This window comes from Diceros bicornis, chromosome 28 (genome assembly GCF_020826845.1).
Source record: "Diceros bicornis minor isolate mBicDic1 chromosome 28, mDicBic1.mat.cur, whole genome shotgun sequence".
In the NCBI taxonomy this organism is placed as follows: Eukaryota; Metazoa; Chordata; class Mammalia; order Perissodactyla; family Rhinocerotidae; genus Diceros; species Diceros bicornis.
The window spans coordinates 37,038,854-37,043,985 of NC_080767.1; the positions used below are offsets into that span (position 1 = coordinate 37,038,854).

Consider the following 5,132-nt stretch of genomic DNA (forward strand, 5'->3'; position numbering starts at 1 on the left):
ACCCAGAAGAAGACAATTAACACCTAATAGGGAATTGGACAAAGGGCATGAATCAGTAAGAAAACAAGAAATACAAACGACCAACAAGCACATGAAAATCATTCCTCTTCATTAACAGTAAAAGAAATGCATTTAAAACAAGAGATCTTTTCTACCTCATCAAATTGGCCAAACATTTCAAAAGATGAGACCCTCCTGTGTGGTGAGGGAAGAAAGAATTCAACACGACCCTCTTTCCTTGGCAGCAGTGTGTGGTGGGTTGAATGGTAGCCCCCAGAAGATATGACCATGTCCCAACCCCCAGCACCCATGAATGGGACCTTGTTTGGAAAAAGGGTGCCAATGTAATTGAATCAAGGGTCTTGAGATGAGGAAACCATCCTGGATTATACAACAGTGTCCTTGTAAGAGACACACAGGGGAGAAGACAGACATGGGAGGAGAGAACGTGACCCCAGAGCCAGAGACTGGATGATGGGGCTACAAACCAAGGAGTGCGGGCTGCAGACGTAAGCTGGAAGAGGCAACCAAGGACTCTCCCCCAGAGTCCTCAGGGGGAGTGTGGCCCTGCCGACACCTAATTTTGGGTTTCGAGCCTCCCGAGCTGTGAGAGAAGACATTTCTGTTGTTTTAGCCATCACGTTTGCGGTGGTTTGTTATGGTGGCCCAGGAAACTCACAGAGTGTCCCCGGAACATTTCTGGAGGGCAGGGTGGCGGTGTGTAGAACAACCCAGTCCTAAAACCTGCACACCTTTCCCAAGGTGCATAACTTTCCTCCTAGAAATTACTCAAAATTAATCACGGAGGATTTGTCAAAGATTTCGTGGCAAGGATATTCACTGAAGCCTTCTTTTTTAAGGGAAATTAAATAAACAACCTGAATGTTCAATCATAGAGGATTGGCTAAAGAATGATGGTTTAGCTGCATAACACAATGAAGATGAAAAATAATAATACCCACAGCTGACGGAATGCTTTCCATGTGCTCTGCATGGAATGAGTGCTTCCTGCCTCTTTTCTCCTGCAGTTCTCACCACCGGGCTGTAAGGCAGGTATCCGCAGCCCCACCACACAGAGGAGGACTGGAGAGGTCATAGGGTGTAGGCCACCTGCCTGAGGTCACACAGCCAAGGGGCTGAGATTCTGACCCCAAGCCCTGGGCGGCGCCTCCACCGTCCACCAGGACGACTCAGGGCGCAGCCATCCGATACAATGATGCCGCGCCAGGAAATGGCACAGGATGTTGGTGGCACAGTGTTGGAAGAAAAAAGCAGCTGAGCACGTCCTATGTTTGCAAAAATAAAAGCTGCATTCGAGGTGCAGAGGAAAAAGGCTGGAAGGATTTACTCTGCACATTAACAGGGTACCTCTGGCGTGGATCTGGTGATTTTTGTTTTCTACAATGAACATATATAGCTTTCGTAATCAGAACAAAATATTAAAAAACAAAAGGACACCGCTGACTCCTGGGCTGACCACGCCCGCCTCTGAGTTTGTTCTGGGAGATGGGGAACGGTCAGCGCCACAGGCGGCCAGAGGGACCCCAGGCGCCTGATTCCCTCCTGCCCTTGGTCTTCTCCCCAGCGCTGTCCGTACCTTCCCTGCGCCGGCTCTTCTGTGGGCATCGATTTTTCCATCCTTCAGAGAAGCGCCTGAGGAAAAGGAGAGAGCATCTCGGGACCGCGAGCAGAGCCCTGCAGCCAGGGGCGGGGGCGGGGGCGGGGGGTCCGGGGGCCGGCACGCGCCACTGCCCCCTGCCCAGGACTTGAGGAGGAGTTCGGCTGGGCGGAGGCTGAGACGGGCTGGGCTGCCCCAGGGGGCCAAGCGTGTGTCTGTGTGTGTGGGAGTGGTGTAGGGTAACGTGGCGTGGAGTGTATACGTGGGGGGCAGGGTGTGGGAGTTTGTGGGGTTGTATGTGTGTGGGGGGGTGAGGGTGTATGCGAGATGTAGTAGGGGGTGTGGGGGATGTTGGGTGTCTGTGTGGCAGGAGAGATGTGTGTGTGTGTGTGTGGTATGAGATGGGGGGCACAATAGGGTGCAGGGTAGGATATGTGGGGGCTTGTTGCCACATGCTGGGCACAAGGCTCCCCGGGGGGCTGATCTTTGCCTAGAAGAAAGGGGAGGGGCTCATGACCGCTCTGTGAAGCCCAGTCTCCCATCAACTCACCTCCCAGCTCTGTGAGGACAGTGCTGGTACCCACCCATTGCCCACACAGGGAAACTGAGGGCTGCGTGTGACAGAAAAAGAGAGGAGGGGGAGAGGGAGGGGGCGGAGGGGGGAAAAGAGGGCATGAGGGAAAGGCGGGGAAGGGAGGGAAGGAGGAAGGGAGGGGGCCGTGGCCACTCTGAGGCTCTCCCCTCCTCCCCCTAGCTGTGACACAGACCAGAATCCTGTCTCTAAGGGACAGGGCACCCATCTGTGCTGGGTGCTGGGGGGTGGGGGGCACAGAGAGGAGACAGCTGAGGCTCCACCCTTGGAGCTCACAATGCGGGGAAGGGAGTCGGGGTGTGGACACTCCTGGGCCTGAGACTGGGTCAGCAGACCCCCCATGCCACACCCTTCAGGCCTGTCTGGGCCTCCTGCACCCGTCACACTAGCCTCTCCCTTCCTGACTTGTCATTTGAGCAAACCCCGGTCCCCTCACTCATGGAAACACACCTCCTCTGGGAAGTCCCCGCAGCCCGCTCTCCAGACCCCACAGCTCCCTGTGCTTCTCCTCCAGGCCCCCGTGACAAATGGCCTTAAAGATTTTAGTCTGCTTTCTCCCAGCCTAGACTGTGAGCTCTGGGAAAGCCGGGCTGAGACCGTGGGTCCTCTTGGCTGGGTCTGCAGTGCCCACCCGCCCCCTGGCCAGGCACCGAAAACGGCTCAACATATGTTTGTTGCATGAATGAACGCACCGTGATAATCGCTAAGGAGAGAAGCGTGCAGATGGTGTGTGATGAGGTTCTGTGAGCGTGCATTGTGTTTGTGTGCACGTGCACCGAGGTGTACTCATGTGTGCATACATGTGAGCTCACATGTGAGTGTGGTGCGTTCACGTGCATGTGTGCAGGTATGCACGTGTATATGGTGTGTGCACGTGTGCACGATGCATGCAGTGCCTGCATGTGTGTCATGCACGCGTGTGCCGGTACTCGGTGCTGCGTCTGTGCATGCATTCTCGTATGCCAGTGTGTGCCTGTGTGTGCGTAGGTGTGTGTGTGTGCACCTTGTGCACGCTACTTCTTGCTCAAGGTTGGAGGAGTCGACTACCCTTCTCTCACGTTTGCTCTCTCCGCTTGACCGGCTGCCTGCCTGTCTGCTTCGTGCACCCTCCAGCCCCCGTCCCACCCCTCCAGCCCCTACAAGCGCCCCCACCAAGACTCCGGCTCCAGCTGGGCTTCCGCTCCGACAATCCGGCCAGCTGCACTCAGGGCCCGGACACTCCTCAGAGCCTGAACCCGACCCAGGGCACACCCAGCGTGCAGCCTCGGCTGGATGCCTTTGCCCCTCTCGGTCTTCTCACCTGTAAAGTGGGCACCGAGCTTGCAGACACACATGCAAAGGGCCTGGCCCAGCACCTGGTACCCAGTGAGCGTGCAGTCAATGGTACCCGGCACCACGCGATGCTGCCGACAACGCCGATGGGGATGAGCTTCCTCCGGTGGCGGCAGACCAGGGTGATCCAGAGGACACGGGGTTTAGGAGTCGCTGTGAAGGCCCTGAGCGGGTGACTACACCCCTCCCTCCTGGCTATGGGGCTCCTCCCAGAAAATGCTGCAGCCAAAGGAGTCGGGGGATGAAGAGCAGACATTCAGTCCAAGTGCTCATCCTGGGGCAGCTTCTCTGCCTCGCTGCAGTCAGGGCGGGGATTCTCCCACAGCACCGCCCTTGCCCACTCCACACCAGTCACGTGGGAGGTATGCACTTGAAATCAAACCCAAACTCCTCTCCATGGCCTGCACACCCCTCCTTCCCTCTGCTCCAGCCACAGCGGGCTGACTTTCTGCTCTTCTTACACCAGGCATATTCCTGCCCCAGGGCCTTTGCACATGCCATTCCCTCTGCCTGGCATACTCTGTCCCCACATCTCTCTGGCTGGTCCCTGCTCCTCCTTTAGCTCAGAGGCCCCCTCTTCAGGGAGGCCCTTGCTCACTATGCTCTCTCCGTACCCCCAGTCCCCCCCCACTTTTCAGCAGCTACCATTATCTTAACACTTGTGTCTACCGGGCTCTTGTTTGTCTTAATCACCATGTGGAAGGTACTCAATAAAGACTGGTAGGAAAGGAGAAAGGGCAGGACCGTGGATATGGACCTGGCTCCCTGGATTCCGGTCCTCACGGTTCCATTTATTTACCGCTTACTGTGTGCCAGCGCCCAGCCCAAGCTCCAGCCAGCAGGGTGAGCTTGGGCAGCACCTCCCAGATCCCCGGATTCTCCATCTGTCGAGTGAAAGGCAGCCCCAGGTCCCTGAGGAATCCTCACCTTGATTTTGACCGTGGCTCAGGCTGTCTGCAACTTGGCAGTCTGCAGAGCCCGGGCACGTGGGACCTCTGGGGTCCGCAGCCTCCTGAGGCCGCCCTGCCCTCCCGCATGCCTGCCATGGTGGGAAGCACCTTCTCCGTCCTGATGCCGCCTCCTCTGGGAGGCCTCCCTGGCTCGGGCCACTTCTGGATCTCTCACCACAACAGATTTTGATGGTTTACCTCTGTCTGCCCTTAGCCAGGGGCTCTGAGAGGGCTGGGGCCAGGTGTTCTCTTTCTGCATCCTGGCTCAGTGGGGGACACCCTGCGGGCAGAGCCCAGAGCTCACCCGCTGAGACAAGACCTGGGATGGGGCCTCCAACCCTCCCACCAATTTGCTCACCACGGAGGAAGCCACGCCCTTCTCTGCGTCCTTTGGGGCTGTTTCCCACCCACCAAGAGCACGAGACTTCTGCAACCCTTGCAATACTGCTCATGGCTTCCACCTGATGTTTGTCCAAAAGGCCCGACTTGATGATTCTGGGAGCATCTGTGCCTTTTTTGTTAAGGCGGGGCCTCATTTCCGTGTTTATTTCAGCTGAGGGTCCCCGGGGCGCCTCTGGAGGACGGGGGTGCGGGACGGCAGAACGCTACGTGGGCAACCAGACTCCCTGTCGTCACTCTA

The 5,132-nt window shown here is 57.0% G+C and overlaps 1 long non-coding RNA gene across 1 annotated transcript; it reads right to left on the minus strand.

The window, feature by feature from the left end:
• Positions 1-883: 883 nt before the first annotated feature.
• Positions 884-4,729, minus strand: LOC131393743 (uncharacterized). Its single transcript, XR_009215961.1, has 3 exons — positions 4,470-4,729; positions 3,511-3,761; positions 884-1,653 (listed from the first exon to the last, which is right to left on the minus strand). It is a non-coding gene; the product is annotated as an uncharacterized LOC131393743 (long non-coding RNA).
• Between the last annotated feature and the right edge of the window lie 403 nt (positions 4,730-5,132).